Source organism: Oncorhynchus mykiss, chromosome 30, assembly GCF_057628025.1.
Source record: "Oncorhynchus mykiss isolate SJ-2025 chromosome 30, ASM5762802v1, whole genome shotgun sequence".
NCBI lineage: Eukaryota > Metazoa > Chordata > Actinopteri > Salmoniformes > Salmonidae > Oncorhynchus > Oncorhynchus mykiss.
The window spans coordinates 33,838,215-33,855,656 of record NC_143051.1 but is presented as its reverse complement, the minus strand read 5'-3'; the positions used below and the strand labels follow the sequence as shown (position 1 = coordinate 33,855,656).

The 17,442-nt window shown below is 43.7% G+C and overlaps 1 long non-coding RNA gene across 1 annotated transcript; it reads right to left on the bottom strand.

Annotated features, from left to right (window-relative positions):
- Positions 1–10,314: 10,314 nt before the first annotated feature.
- On the bottom strand, positions 10,315–14,437 carry LOC149970277 (uncharacterized). Its single transcript, XR_016493618.1, has 2 exons — positions 13,630–14,437; positions 10,315–10,947 (listed from the first exon to the last, which is right to left on the bottom strand). It is a non-coding gene; the product is annotated as an uncharacterized LOC149970277 (long non-coding RNA).
- Between the last annotated feature and the right edge of the window lie 3,005 nt (positions 14,438–17,442).

Genomic DNA, 17,442 nt, shown 5'->3' with positions numbered 1-17,442 from the left:
GCAAAACCATTTAAAATGTGAGGAATGACTCATTTGAATACACAATTACACCCCGTACTGACTCACAGTCTTTTAAAATCCATCTCTTAAAGGCCCAGTGCAGTCAAAAATCTGATTTCCCTGTGCTTTATATAGTGCCTTCAGAAAGTATTCACACCCATTTTTTCCACATTAAAATTGATTTGTCATTTTTTTTGTCAATGATCTACACTAAATACACTGTAATGTCAAAGTGGAAGAACAATTCTAACATTTGTAAAACATTTATGAAAAACAAAACACTAATATATCTTGATTAGATAACTATTTAAACCCCTAAGTCAATACATAATCACCTTTGGCAGCGATTACAGCTGTGAGTCATTTCTGGGTAAGTCTAAGAGCATTCTGCACCTGGATTGTGCAACATTTACCCATTATTCTTCAAGATCTGACAAATTGGTTGTTGATCATTGCTAGACAACCATTTTTAGGTCTTGCCATGGTTTTATAAGCAGACTTAAGTTAACACTAACTCAGCCAAATATTCACTGTCTTCTTGGTAAGCAACTCAAGTGTAGATTTATGTTTTAGGTTATTGTCCTGCTGAAAGGTGAATTCATCTCCCAGTGTCTGGTGGAAAGCAGACTGAACTAGGTTTTCCTCCACGATTTTACCTGTGCTTGTTTTCATTTAGTGTATTTTTTGCCCTGAAAAATTACAAAACCTACCCATAACATGATGCAGCCACCACTATGCTTGAAAATATGTTGAGAGGTACTCAGTAATGTGTTGTATTGGATTTGCTCCAAGCATAATGTATAAGGGCACAAGGCGAGACCCAGATGCAGACACGGGAGGCAGATGGTTTGAGTCTTTGATATGTATTGTATCCAAAAGGAATAGGCAAGAGAATGGTCGTGGACAGGCAAAAGGTCAAAACCAGTTCAGTGTCCAGGAGGTACAGTGTGGCAGGCAGGCTCAAGGTCAGGCAGGCTCAAGGTCAGGCAGGCTCAAGGTCAGGCAGGCAGGTACAGAGTCCAGAAAACAGGCAAGGGTCAAAACCGGGAGGACTAGTAAAAGAAAATAGAAAAGGCAAGCGCACGGGAAAAACACTCTGGTTGACTTGGAACATACAAGACGAACTGGCACAGAGAGAAAGGAAACACAGTGTTATATACACCAGGGATAACAAGAGACACCTGGAGGGGGTGGAGAGTGACATAATGGGAGGGGGTGGAGAGTGACATAATGGGAGGGGGTGGAGAGTGACATAATGGGAGGGGGTGGAGAGTGACATAACGCTTTGAATGCAGGACAAAAAGTGAATTGCTTTGCCACATTTTTGCAGTATTACTTTAGTGCATTGTTGCAAAAAGGATGCATGTTTTGGAATATTTTATCCTGTACAGGCTTCCTTCTTTTCACTCTGTCAATTAGGTTAGTATTGTGGAGTGAGTACAATGTTGTTGATCCATCCTTAGATTTCTCCTATCACAGCCACTAAACTCTGTAACTGTTTTAAAGTCACCATGTTCACCATAGTGAAATCCCTGAGCGGTTTCCTTCCTTTCCGGCAACTGAGTTAGGAAGGAAACCTGTATCTTTGTAGTAACTGGGTGTATTGATACACCATCCAAAGTGTAATTAATAACTTCACCATGCTCAAAGGGATATTTCAATGTCTGCTTTTTAATTTAAACCTATCTATCTATCTATATATAGGTGTCCTTCTTTGCAAGGCATAGGAAAACAAAAAAATGTTAATTTGATCCATTTTAAATTCAGGCTGTAACAACAAAATGTGGAAGAAGTCAAGGGGTGTGAATAGGTACACCCATCTAGTACTAGGTCAGACCGCCCTTTGCCTCCAGAACAGCCTGAATTCTTTAGGGCATTCTACAAGATGTCGGTGCATTCATGCTGCGTACAGCCAGTTCCATCTCGTCTGAAAGATGCTCTATAGGGTTGAGGTCTGGGGACTGCGCAGGCCACTCAAGTCAACTGAACTTACTGTCACGTTCCAGGCAATGTTTTTCCAATCAATTATCCAGTGTTGGTGATAACGTGCACACTGGAACTGCTTCTTCTTGTTTTTAGCTGAAAGGAGTGAAACCCGGTGTGGTCGTCTACTGTGTGTTCCGAGATGCAGTCCTGCACACCACTGTTGTACTGCGCCGTTATATGTCTGTTTGTGGCCCGTCTGTTAGCTTGCACGATTCTTGCCATTGTCCTTTGACCTCTCTCCTCAACAAGCTGTTTTCGCCCACAGGACTGTCGCTGACTGGATGTTTTTTGTTTGTCGCACCATTCTCGGTAAACCTTAGACAGTGTTGTGCGTGAGAAGCCCAGGAGGGCGGCTGTTTCTGAGATACTGGATCCAGTGCACCTGGCACCGACAATCATACCCCGCTCAAAGTTGCTCAGGTCACTCGTTTTGCCCATTCTAACGTTCAATCGAACAGTAACTGAATGCCTCAATGCCAGTCTGCCTGCTTTATATAGCAAGCCACGACCACGTGACTCACTGTCTGTAGGAGTGACCCATTTTCGTGAATGGGGTGGTATATCAAAAAAACTGTCCAGTGAGTATATATTTCCACACTATGACAATACTGTCAAATTGTAAAAATTATGATAATGCACTTTTAGTGTAGGAGCTGTTTGAAAATAATGCCTGTTTTGGTGGGATGGAGTTTTGGCCTGCCTTGTGACATGATAAATTAGTTGATAGACCACGCAAAAAGCTTATTTCTCTCAAATGTTGTATACATTTTTTTTTTTACATCCCTGTTAGTGAGCAATTCTCCTTTGCCAAGATAATCCATCCACCTAAAAGGTGTGGCATTTCAAAAAACTGCATGATCATATCACAGGTGAACCTTTTGCTGGTGACAATAAAAGGCCACTCTAAAATGTGCAGGAGCATTCCTGTCTGTAATAAAGCCCTTTCGTGGGGAAAAACTCATTCGGATTGGGTGGGCCCGACTCCAAAGTGGAAGAAATTGTTCAATGTTGCGTTTATATTGTTGTTCTATATACAGTTGAAGTCGGAAGTTTACATACACTTAGGTTGGAGTCATTAAAACTAGTTTTTCAACCACTCCATAAATGTCTTGTTAACAAACTATAGTTTTGGCAAGTCGGTTAGGACATCTACTTTGTGCATGACACAAGTAATTTTTCCAACAATTGTTTACAGACAGATTATTTCACCTATAATTCTCTGTATCATGGGAAAATCAAAATAAATCAGCCAAGAGCTCAGAAAAAAATTGTAGATCTCCACAAGTCTGGCTCATCCTTGGGAGCAATTTCCAACCGCCTGAAGGTACCACGTTCATCTGTACAAACAATAGTATGCAAGTATAAACACCATGGGACCACGCAGCTGTCATACCGCTCAGGAAGGAGACGCATTCTGTCTCCTAAAGATGAACGTACTTTGGTGCGACAAAGTGCAAATCAATCCCAGAACAACAGCAATGGACCTTGTGAAGATGCTGGAGGAAACAGGTACAAAAGTATCTATATCCACAGTAAAACGAGTCATATATTAACATAACCTGAAAGCCCGCTCAGCAAGGAAGAAGTCACTGCTCCAAAACCGCCATAAAAAAAGCCAGACTAGTTTTGCAACTGAACATGGGGACAAAGATCGTACTTTTTGGAGAAATGTCCTCTGCTCTGATGAAACAAAAATAGAACTGTTTGGCCATAATGTCCATCGTTATGTTTGGAGGAAAAAGGGGGAGGCTTGCAAGCCGAAGAACACCATCCCAACCGTGAAGCACGGGGGTGGCAGCATCATGGTGTGGGGGTGCTTTGCTGCAGGAGGGACTGATGTACTTCACAAACTAGATGGCATCATGAGGGAGGAAAATGATGTGGATATATTGAAGCAACATCTTAAGACATCAGTCAGGAAGTTAAAGCTTGGTCACAAATGGGTCTTCCAAATGGACAATGCATACTTCCAAAGTTGTTGGCAAAATGGCTTAAGGACTAAGTCAAGGTATTGGAGTGGCCATCACAAAGCCCTGACCTCAATCCTATAGAACCTTTGTGGGCAGAACTGAAAAAGCGTGTGTGAGCAAGGAGGCCTACAAACCTGACTCAGTTACACCAGCTCTGTCAGGAGGAATGGGACAAAATTCACCCAACTTATTGTGGGAAGCTTGTGGAAGGCTGCCCTAAACTTTTGACCCAAGTTAAAAAATACTTGGGTGTATGTAAACTTCTGACCCGCTGGGAATGTGATGAAAGAAATAGAAGCTGAAATAAATAATTCTCTCTACTATTATTCTGACATTTCACATTCTTAAAATAAAGTGGTGATCCTAACTGACCTGAGACAGGGAATTTTTACTAGGATTAAATGTCAGGAATTGTGAAAAACTGAGTTTAAATGTATGTACACTTCCGACTTCAACTGTACATGAAAAATGTAGTTTCATCTCACTATCTAACAGAGCTCAAGAAGATTTCAAAATTCCAAAAAGGTGTCAACAAAGATGAACTGTAATAGAAGAGCACACCGTGGGAATGCTAGCAGCTGCGTTTTTTGTCCCCACTCTCTTGATTTGACTGCAATGCTGACATTCCAGCACCTAGGAAGGCTCAAGAACTCTATATTTGTAACCTCTGCCACTGGCCGACTGGGACATCCTTTACTGCCGTCATCAAGGATGTGACAAATTGCTAAACAAAATGGGGCGATCCGATCCACCAATAGCAGGGTGACAAAACCCAGCTGAGGCTGTCCCACGAGGACATGCTTTGACCCAAACGCCTGTCCTGCTCCACTGTCCTCCGCCTTCCACCCAGCCGATAGTGCTTCTTGGTGTGTGTGTGTGTGTGTGTGTGTACGTGTGTGCTCGTACGCCCTCTCTGTCTGCGTGTTTGTTTAGTGGCAGTGTGTCTGCAACATGTGCTGACCCCTGTGTGTGCTGCAGAGCCTGGAGAGCCAGCGACGTGCCGCAGTAGAAGCAGCATCCTGCTCCAGTGAGCAGCTTTGACGAAGGGTTGAACGCTGCACACACACTCCAGCTAAGGTGCTCATCAGTTGAGGTAAGGCCACCACGCATATAATCACTCCAACCTAATCTTAACCTACTAATCACTTACCATGACTGATATTAGCTATCGGCGCCCTGGCAGAAGTTTCAGTGATGTATCATTTCTGTCTGGCTGTGAATTTGGACCTCTTTATTTAGCGTGAGACGGTACTTAGAACGACGTGTTGCCAAGGTTGAGAAGAATAGATGAGTTCAGATAATTATTTATTTTTTTTGTTGAGGAAAACAATTGATGCCCATCCAAATGAGTTCCTAGCAGCACACAATCTGGAATTTTTAAAACGTTCATGCACACACTTGGCTTATATCCACCTCGTATCCATTTCAAACACAGAGCTGTTGTGTAAGAATGTAAATGCAGGTTGCATTGTAGTTCATCCCAGATTGGCACTGACGTATGGGTGGATGAATCAGCATAAATCTCACTGACATGTATCACTATGAATGGGATCAACAGAGGGGTGTTCCGTGTGACGGACAAAAATCCTCAGCGATAAACAAAACAGAATCTGATCGCTAACGTGACTCACCGTCACTGAATGATTGCATGTCCAAGCTCGTATAACTGTCATTAAATCAACATAAAGCCATTCGATTTCTGATGATATCCAGATCCGACGCTGACCTCAAAAACCTATATTCCGTAGCGTCAACATCCGAAACGTCAACTCTGGAACCAGAATAAAAGGGCAATAGATTGACAATCCATGTTCAAGTCTTAAACTATTGTACAAACCTCCCGACTTTTCCCGGGCAAGACTTATGTCCAGAGGGAGAAAAAAAACAAGTAATGTCCCACCAAGTGATTTACTGTAAATAGGGGTGATTTTCCTCCGTCTAGCTCAAGCAGAATATTAATATGGCTTTCCAATTAACGACCATGGCCCTGTGTGTGTTCCCTGGAAAGTGATAGAGGTCTCAGCACTACAATATAGAGAGCTCTGCAGAACTAGGAGGTGTCAGTGGAGTTGGGATGAAAGGGCACAAAGACAAATGATCTTAATCGTATCATACACCACGGTTACTTATTGGCGGAAATAGCCTTCTTGGTGCTTCCTTGAAATTCAGTCGGTGTAGATTGACCATCTATTGATAGACCTTGGGGAATTTAATTCTGTGGGACCATCAATTACTATCCCAGGGTTAATAGTATACTGTACCTGTAAATTGTATGAGCATAGTCCTGCTGCAATGTGGACTATTTAGCATTTTCTTTTTACAGTTGGATGTTACTCTGTATGAAAACGTGCTGCTGTGTTTTCTTATGGTAGCCTAGTGAAGTGGTAAGCACTCAATACACATGTATGTAAAGTGTAGACCATCAATGTAAAGCGTGGGCCATCAATGTAAAGTGTGGGCCATCAATGTAAAGTGTGGGCCATCAATGTAAAGTGTGGGCCATCAATGTAAAGTGTAGGCCATCAATGTAAAGTGTAGGCCATCAATGTAAAGTGTAGGCCATCAATGTAAAGTGTGGGCCATCAATGTAAAGTGTGGGCCATCAATGTAAAGTGTGGGCCATCAATGTAAAGTGTGGGCCATCAATGTAAAGTGTAGGCCATCAATGTAAAGTGTAGGCCATCAATGTAAAGTGTAGGCCATCAATGTAAAGTGTGGGCCATCAATGTAAAGTGTAGGCCATCAATGTAAAGTGTAGGCCATCAATGTAAAGTGTAGGCCATCAATGTAAAGTGTGGGCCATCAATGTAAAGCGTAGGCCATCAATGTAAAGTGTAGGCCATCAATGTAAAGTGTGGGCCATCAATGTAAAGTGTAGGCCATCAATGTAAAGTGTAGGCCATCAATGTAAAGTGTGGGCCATCAATGTAAAGTGTAGGCCATCAATGTAAAGCGTAGGCCATCAATGTAAAGTGTGGGCCATCAATGTAAAGTGTAGGCCATCAATGTAAAGCGTGGGCCATCAATGTAAAGTGTAGGCCTTGCTTTGGCACACACAGTACATAAAAAGGCACATACACACCAGGGTTGGGGATCTACATTCCAAACATTTAACAGACACTCATCCAGTGCGACTTACAAGTAGTGAGTGGATACATTTTTCATACTCGTCCCTTCGTGGCAATTAGACCCACAACCCTGGCATTAAAATCACCATGCTCTACCAACTGAGCCACACAGGATCTACTCAAATTACAATTCAATAATGGAAAAACGGTTGTTTATTTTGCATGACTTGATAAACTGAATAAACTGAAAAGTAGAAGCTATTCATTTCAAAATGTTATAGATTTTCTGAATTTTTGTTATTCAAATCACTTCCTGAATTGACTGCCTTCAATTTCGAATTGAGCCCAGCCCTGATACACACTCACACAACTTGAGAGCTTGTACATCAACACACTCCATCAAACACATTACTAAAAAAAGGAACACACACATATACTCAACAAAAATATAAACGCAACATCCAACAATTGAAACGATTTGACTGAGTTACAGTTTATATAAGGAAATCAGAATTGAAATATATTTATTAGACCCTAATCTATGGATTTCAAATAACTAGGCAATGGTGTAGCCATGGGTGGGCCTGGGAGGGCATGGGCCCACCCACTTGGCAGTCCACCCACTGGGGAGCCAGGCCCAGCCAATAAGAATGGGTTTATCGCCACAAAAAGGCTTTATTACGGACAGAAAAACTCATCAACTCAAACGATCCCGCAGGTGAAGACGCTGGATGTGGATGTCCTGGGCTGGTGTGTTGTGAGGCCGGTTGGATGTACTGACAAATTCTCTAAAACAACGTTGGAGGCAGGTTTTTATATTATTATTTAAAAAAAATGTTTACCCCTTTTTCTCCCAAATTTCGTGATTTCCAATTGGTAATTACAGTCTTGTCCCATCGCTGCAAGTCCCATACGGACTCGGTAGAGGCCAAGAGCCATGCAAGCCATGGGTCCCCCGGTTCTGGCAGGGTGCGACACAGCCCGGGATCAAACACGGATCTGTAGTGACGCCTCTAGCACTGCGATGCAGTGCCTCAGACTGCTACGCCACTTGGGAGGCCCTGTAGGCAGCTTATGGTAAAGAAATGAGCATAAAATTCTCTGGCACAGGGAATGGTGGACATTCCTGCAGTCAGCATGCCACTTGAACACGCCCTGAAAACACAAGACATCTTTTGCATTGTGTTGTGTGACCAAACTGCACATTTTAAGTGGCCTTTCACTGACCCTAGCACAAGGTGCACCTGTGTAATGATCATGCTGTTTAATCATCTTCTTGATATGCCACACCTGTCAGGTGGATGGTTAATATTGGCAAAGGGGAAATGCTCACTAATAGGGGTGTAAACAAATTTGTGCACATCATTTGTGAGAAATAAGCTTTTTTGTGCGTATGGAACATTTCTGGGATTGCGTTTATATTTTGGTTCAGTATAATTACATAAGCACATTGCATTGAGGACACAAACATACCAGTATAATTCTCTACAATCATCCACTAAGTATCTCAGGAGCATCATTCATCAACACTACTGCCTCACTCACATGTAGATACGTCTTTCTCACACACACAGAGAGAGAGAGAGAGACACACTAAATCGTCTACCCTTTAAATCGAGAGCATTAACACAAACTCGCCACTATAATCAAAAATAAAGGAGAGAAGACTTAAAAGGAAAATTCCACCCCATAACTATCTTTTGTTATTAGTCTGTTGTTGACATCGTCCCAAAATGTTTTGCTTGTCAGCACAAGTTTTCAAGATGTACAACTTTCAAAACACAGAAATCATCCCAATATGATGCTGCTTTTTAAGAAAATGTTCACTTTTGAAATGAATAGCTTCTACTTTTCATTTGATTGAGTTCATTCAAAATATACAACCTTTCTTCGATTATTGAATTGTACTTCCTGTTTACTTCCTAAATTGACTGCCTTCAATTTTCCTTTAATAGGAGGCAAGGTGCCTGTAGACACACAATGACGTACTCACACACCAAAAGAGAGGGGAGAGAGAGAGAGAGAGAGAGAGAGGAATACTCACAGAATGAATCAGACGACACCAGGAGCCGATATCAAAAGATTCCCGGGGATGCAAGCCGGCTTAGTCCTGGCAGGAAGTAGGATACCCCACGGATAACAGGAATGGAGAAAGAGGAGTAAGATCCGAGAGGAGGGGGAGGGAGGGGTGAAGAGAAGGGGGCGGTCGGGGGGGGGGGGGGGGGGGGTCTCTGGGTTTGAAGTAGAGGTTTGGAAGGATTTTCTATTTTCTTTCACCAAGCAGTGTTTTCTTCTTGATATGGTGATAAGATATAGTATGGGGGAAACCTATATAGGAGTAATGTCCAACCCCTAGGGATGTCCTTTACTAGGAAAAGATTCCCTTCGGGTGGAAAATGAGGATTTTTGTAGGGGAGAGAAAAATATCCAACAACAGTGTGAAAAGGGATGCAGACAAACAAAAAGGGAAGTCTCTCACTTTCTGCCCTGACGGAGCAATGAAGAGATGGCAGGATGAAAGAGTGTGTGCTGCTAACATATAGAAGAGCTGGGGAGGAGAAAGACCATTCTGTTTCAATTGGAAAAAAACAACCGTTTCTCTCTCCTGCCTTCCCTTTCGGCAAACGGGCAAAGGCCTTCCTTGCCTCAACCAGAACAGCCCTCAAAAAGTATCTCGTTCCCGAGATTAAAAAGAGGGGGGGGGGGGGGGGGGGGGGGGGGAAGAAAACAAACTAAATTAAAGAGGAAGGCGATAATGACCTGTATCTGTGGCACCTGTTCCCCTCTCGATTTCGGTTCCCTCTCACTCCTCTCTCTGTATATATCTCTCCCACCTGACTGGCAAGATTAAGGCATATAAATTCTAAATTATCTTAATTGGCCCGATTGTGGCGACAGTCCAATCTTTCAGTCACTAGTTTCTCTCTCTTTCCCCCCCTCCCCCCCCCCCCTCTTGCACTCTCGCCTGAGGAACAACGAGGAAGGCAGTGCAGAGAATGCCAATGACACTGGTGGGTGTCAGTCTAAAAAGGTTGGGATCCTACCGTTACCCCACTATCTGACTGAAATGCTCCCCCCCCCTTATCTTTACCCAGAACCCCCCAACTCTATCCATCCGCCTGCCCAACCTTCCCTACGGATTCTCTCCCGTCTCTCTGCTCTCCTGTCTCCTCTATAACCGGGCTTCTGCAAATATCAGCCTGACTCTTAGCCTCACTCTCTCTCTCACTTTGATCTTTTTAGATTCTCTACATCTGTTCCCCACTTGACTCCCTTTCTTTGTTACACTCTTTTTCTTAACCAGACTTTTTTTTTTTAATTTAAAAAACTAATTTCTTTGTTTCAGATGTCTTTTGCACCGATAGGGCCAGAAGAATTGCATGCTGCCTCTTTGATAATTACTCAAAAGCAAAAACTGAAACGATGGCAATATGAGAGAAGAGATGGGCAGATAATAACCTAGTTGCAATTTCAAATTCTCTCCCAGTTCTGGGTACTGAGAGTTAATCCACTGCTTTGTAGATCACAGCATGATACAAAAAGTATTTACGTTGAACCAAGATTACCTGGAACGATAATTCACCTCGTGTGAGACATCATGCCACAGAATCCTTGGCAGGAAATTCTTGGGAACCGATGGGCTTTCCTGTCTTTTAGTTCTCACATCCACTTGTGTGAAGCTGTAGCATACAGAAAAAAAATGACACCAAGTCCGCTCTTCATTCAACGTGGCAGCAAATGGAGCGGGTTGCCATAGCACCCCCCAAAAGAAATCCAGCTTGATGCAAAGTCTTTAGGTGTGAAGGACGCTGGGTACTCTAGAGGTTATCACACAGAAGAGTGGCCCCGTGGAGGGAAGTGTGGCCCTTGGCAGGGCAGGAAATGGACACCATGTGGAAAAGTCTCCAGGGGTGATTTGGAATCTGTAATGAAAGAGAAAGGGAGATTAAGAGGGTAGAATAGAGAGCGAAAGAGTGAGAGAGAGAGAGAGAGAGAGAGAGAGAGAGAGAGAAATTACACTGACGTCTTGCATTTCAACATCATATATCCACAGCCATTATTTACAGTATGTCTCCTAGAAAATGCAATGTAAAAAATAAAATTAAAAAAATCTAATTTGATTTAATTTTATTCCATTGAATTATCAAGGGACCACACTCAACTACAACATCGATTTCCGTAGAGCTTCATAGCAGGCAGTCAACATAAAAATGACCTTTGCAGTTGCGCATACTATGACCGTCCATCCAATTAAAATAATGCATAGTTCAGCGGACTTGAATGTAAACACCACTTGCTCAAATCAGGAATGAACGATAGTATAACTTTCCCGCCAACTTAAAACGATAAAGGTTACTAGCTGTGGAACTGGTTACATAAACGGTTTAAGTTGTGGGAGGCATTTTTAAATTTTTTTTTACAGCGTTTAGTATCTCTCACTAATGTCTCTTTACAATGCAGTACATACGTCTGCTCTTCTAAGTAAGTGTAACGTCGACATTTACACATGCATCTGCTGCAAACGTACACTCTCTAAATGTTCCCTTACTGTAGTTATTACATTCCCAGCGCGGTCATATCAGAAACATTACCACCAAGGGCGTTCGTTTCAGAAAACGCAGAAGCTGGACAGGGGGGGTCAAAAACATTATTTATTTTAACACGTGTTTGTGCAGCCACAGCGGTGGACATAGGAGATGATCCGTAGCGGCACGCTCCGTAATATTCCACCAACGTTTTAGTAACAATTGCTTAACGTTAGTTCCCTTTACGTAACGCCATCAGTGGCAGCTGGAGCCGAACAGCCGCAGCTTGCCTGCCATTGCGGGGGATGGTGGTCAAGTGGCCTCTATGATCCCCATGTTGCTACCGACGAGCGGCTACACTCCGCTTTAGCACTTAGATCTACCCGGCATCACCACGACACTCCAGCCGAAAGTGCATCTGCAGAGTACAACAAGCTCCAATGTACCGATGGGGAACGAGTTCTGTCTGTGGATGTGGATGCTTTCAATTCTTGTGAGACAGATCGACAGATGTCTGAGTGTGTGAGAACTGAAAGTGTGTGTGCTGAGTAGGTGTTGGGAGTTGGGAATTCATGTGACGGTGAACGATGATGGCAGGCAAATTAGCTGGATGCAGAGAAAAGCTACAGGCAAAGGTTGCCCCTTATAACAGATCTCAGATCAGCTCTTCCTCACCCCTGCTCTTACCGTAAACCATTCTGAGATGAAAAACAAACTGGCCCTGGATCTGTGCTTACGGGCAACTGCAATACGAGTATGAATGGCTTTTCAGTGGAATACACACGGTTTGAGCCTTTTAAACATGAGTAATGTCCCCTAAGCATTGTCTGATTTATCTCTGTTTACATCATCTGGGTTATAAATTGAGGCCCAGACAAAAGAAGTGCTGGTTTGCTCTGATATCATCTCAACTCTATTTCAATGTAATTTATAACTTCTGTTTCCAATCCCATGAGTCATTGTTTTTAAATCACAGTTCTCTCCTTTTTTTCCCCCCCATTATTCGCTAGGCTAGGCTTCAGGTTGTTTTAGCGGCAGGCCATCTTTGCATCTTTCTACGCTAAAGCACCATGCACTGTATGTCTCAGAATGGAGAAACCTGTGGAAAGGCCAGATGGCAAAGCAGTGTGTTTGTGTGCTTGTGTCTGTACCCCTTTGTGCATCTGTGTTTTCCTGGTTGTTTAAGAATGAGTGTGTGTGTGTGTGTGTGTGTGTGTGTGTGTGTGTGTGTGTGTGAGAGTCAGGCTGTGTTTGTATGTGCACAAGAACTCACAACATCCCCTGAGGTGTAGCTATAGTGTTATTGAACAAACACCGGTTTGTCATTGCTGTGTTCTATCCCCGAACGCCCCCTGCTATATATATATATATATATATATATATATGGCACAACACTACCCTGCTTCAGGTGTTTACACCAATGCAACAACCAAACCTACCATCACTCCATCACACAGAGTGATGGTGATATCAGTAGCAGAACACAGCTTGTGCTATTATCACCCTCAGTCACCCAGAGTGACGGCTAGCATCAGCATACAGCCATACATTCCTTATGGCTTTTCAGACACTGACAAAAATATATTGGGGTCAGTGGAACTGTGGTGATGGTAGTGGTGAATGGTATGGGGATGTCATGGAGATGGAGTAGGGGTGAGAGAACTGGGGGGAAGAAGGGGGGGGGGTTGTCTGGACAAATGGGGTTGGCGGGGTAGTGAGCAACGTTTTTTTTTGCTGTGAGCAACGGTTTTTGACCCAAAACTCCATGGTTTAGGTTGCATGTCAGTTGACGTCCAGTTTCGTTCATATGTATGCGCCCTTGGTGGGTGACAGTGGGAATGAGTGATGTGAGAAACAAGGGAACGAGAAAGAGGAGGAGAGGAAAAGAGGAGAGCAAAACAGAGTAAGGTGATAAAATGGCTGATGGATGACAGTAGTCGATTTGGATGAGGGGTGATTGATGAGAAACAAATGGACAAATACCGACGGTCGAGATAAAGACGTGACAGAAAAAAAGGGAATGCGAGAACGGGAGGAGAAGAAAAGGGGGAGAAAAGAGGAGGGAAAAACCACACTCACCCATCTCAGTCCCCTCTCCATGGGCGAACGAACGGTTGCCCCTGCGAGATTAGCGGTTGCCACGGAGAGCGAGTGAGGGAGTCTCAGCCAAATGGACAGCTATAATGAGCATGTGCACCAGCGCCGGGAAAAAGTGGAGATAGAAGGGGAGAAGGGGAGGAGGAAGGGGGAAAAGAGAGAGAGAGACAAAACAGAGAGAAGAGCAGAGGAGAAACACTACGACCCCATCAGGACTGTGTCCCTTAAGCCTTTCTTGAATTCCCAAAAATTCATCCCGTCCAAATCCCCTTTTCCAAAAAGAATGATAGATCACTTTCTTTCCAAGAGGCAACCACAACTCCAGAGTCTGACAGGCAGACACACACACTCCCTCTCAAATACACGCAGGGCAAACGCTGTCACAATGACACCCCGAAACGGCTCCCCAGGCTGTCACCAGAAGAGAGAAATTGCCCTCTTCCTCTCTGTGCCTTTGTGGTGCTCCTCTTGTTCATACAGACCAGTCCATTTAGAGATGAGTGAAAGCCTCGTAATTGCTCCTCTGTTCCCCGTTTTCTTTTTGACTCCTCTCTTTTCTATCTAACACCTCTCTTCCCGTTGTTCCTCCGCATTGAGCACGCTGTATTTCCACAGTGTGTGGCTAGCGAAGGAACTGACTGCAATCACCAGCAGCAAGCTCTTGCTCGCTCCCTCTCTGCATCTCAATACCTCTTCAGCTCTCTCCAATTCAACCAGCTCTCTCTCTCTCTCTCTCTCTCTCTCTCTCTCTCTCAAATATCAACTGGCTGCCACCCTTTCATCCCCTTCTGTCAATCAAGGATACATAAAATAAACATCAGCCAGTCTCTCTCGCTCGCTCTCACACACACGTGCCTGTGATGGATTCTCTCACATGGCCATTGATCTTCCTTATGTTGTTTAACCACATTTGTTTGTGTCACACACAGGCAGGCATATTGTAACATACTCACACAGTAACACACTGACATACAGATGTAGGATCTTAATTTGATCATCCTGTTGCAGGAGAACGTTTCTACAACGCAGGAAATTTAAAACTTGTCGTGTATTTGAGGTTTAAAAAAAGGTTTCACATTTCTTTGAAACTTTGACATTTCTGACTTGATTTTCCCTTACGAAAAGGGTATCAACCCCTACAAAAAATGTACATTCATTATAATCCACATAATAATTCACATTTCCTGTTGCTGCAGGATTATTTTCCTGCTGTAGAACACTGGCTCAAATTAAGATCCTACATCTGTAGAACTACACTGAAATTCCATGCACAAACAAACACACAGGCATATCAATGTCTATCCACACACTACAAAGCTCACCATATTCTGTTTATGAGTCACAGGAACAAAACACACATACTGTACACACATGAATACAGAAAACACACATACTGTACACACATGAATACACAAAACACACAAGCTATGTGGTTAAACAACATAAGGCAGATGAATGGCTACAGGAGAGAATTCATCGCTGAGGACACGTGTGTGTGTGTGTGTGTGTGTTCAGCAGTAGCATCCAGTGAGGGTAGAATAGAGTGAAAAGGAATGCCTGATCACAGGGGGAGACAGGGCTCATAAACCTGCCCCACTGGGGTGTTGCGTACCGTCGTCCCTCAATTAATGAGACTTTTCCTTTTTTTTGTCCTCTCTCAATGCAGAGCCCCCTGGGTCATGGTGTATAGGTACTCCCCTCCCCTCTTTGTCATCCTCTTACACCCCCCCCCCCCCATACACACACACACAGCCTACACTGCACAAACACAGTCACATAGGCTATAGGAATCACAATAAAGCATTCGATATGGAGAGCTCCCTAAATCAATGGTACACACATCTTGATATCCATTTTTATTTGGTCTGGAACTAGTCACGGCGTGTGGCTGCCACTGGGTGCTTAAGACACAGCAGGAAATGAGAAGCACTCACTGGGACGTTATTGACATAGAGAACATGGCTAGCTCCAGATCTTTATATGAGATTAGGACAAATGACAGGGAGAGATAAAAGCAAGAAAAACTGAAAGACTAAGGAAATAAAATGGGGGGAAATTGAATGTGAAGTGACGCAAATTGAGTCACGACCGATCACGAAATCAATACTGCCTAGATATTCAGACGGATGAAACATGACCGGGAATGTCTAGTACATCAGAATAGAAACTATAAAACTAATCAGAACCAGCCTAGATGTATTGGAAAACAAGTACATGAGCCACATGCAAATGTCAAGCTACATTCTATGGCCTGCAAGTCACACATACTAAAAATGAACGCACATCTACAGACAGACACACACACACCAGCACACGCTAATGCATTCACACACAAGCACACCTTGACATTAGTGTCCCCTGCTTAAGGGCAGTGTGGTCCCCACGTCTCTTTATCTGCATGTATAAATTGTGGTGTTTTATCGTCCTCGTTCACTCTTCCGGTCCTCTCCTTTCAGGGCCCGTCTGCATGGTCCCACTGTTCACCACAGCCTGAGAACACTATGGAGGGGAAAGCCAGAGAGAGTGAGAGGGTGTCAGAGAGGTGTGCTAGGAAGATTACGAAGGGGAAAGCCAGAGAGCGTTAGAGGGTGAGGGAGAGCAGGGGGGGGGGGGTAAAAAAAAGAAGAAGCAGAGAACTGACATTCAGCCCCGGCGCCATACCTCGCCTGTGGAATAATGATTAGGCTCTCAGCATGCCAGTCACTATCAATGAGTGAGTGAGCAAGAGAGAGTAGAGGAGGGAAGAGCAGGAGAAGGAAAGCAATGCATTGGGGGAGAAACAAGGTGAATAAGAGAGAGGGTGGAGTGAAAGGGGGATTGAGCGGGGGGGCTATTAAAAAAAAAGAGCCCCGGGGCCTATGATTTGTTAATCTGGCCCGGACTCACACACACAGCAAATCACTGCAGGTAGCACCCGTTCTCAGCAACGCCAGATGCCACGTGTATGAGTGATGCTGTGGGGAGGCGGCCTGGCAAGGATAATCATAGGTCAACAACTACAGAGAAAAGATAAACAGGAAGAGAATGTCCCCTCAAATTAGGAAGAATACATCCTCTCAAAATAGGAAGTACATATCCTCTTATACCAGGTTCCACACGACACTAAAGGGACACATTCACTGATAAAAAGGACTAGCTGTTTCCACACTTGCCCTTTTCCAGCAGTGGACACATTTCCGCCGTTGTTTATGTGGATGGGCTAGTCACCCATCAAACAGGGGGCATTTTAGGTCTCAGCTGTGGTTGCTAGGTAGTAGGGGGCCTAATCAGTGTTACATGTTAAAGCCTCCGCCGTTTTCCCATTCCAGACAGGCAACACCTGACATAAGCGTCATGATTTGGCTTATTTTGCATGACGCAAATTGAGAAATATGATCTGGCAGAGAAAATGAATTGCTGATATTTCACTAGCGTAATGCCTAGATGAGATGATCTATCTGGTTTGCGTGGCTACTCTAGCGCCTCGTCCAAATGTGAAGTGCGAAGAAGACAAAATGAAGTAACAATGACGAATAGCCATAATATAAATTCTGAAATCACGATTGAGCAGAAATAGACTCTGAATTTTGCTCCAATGAAGCTCCGAAATGTCAAAAGGGAGTTACACCATTGAAGTTGACATGGACAAAGTGGTTATGTGACGTGTGACAAGACTTTACACAAAACTGTTGGAAGGTTAAACGCTCCGTCTCACTACCCTCTAGATTCTTACCTCAGGAGTGTCGAAAACAAACCAAGCTTGAACTTGTTGGGGCTCCCGCCTCTCCAATGTCTGTCACAGGAATCACATCAGTG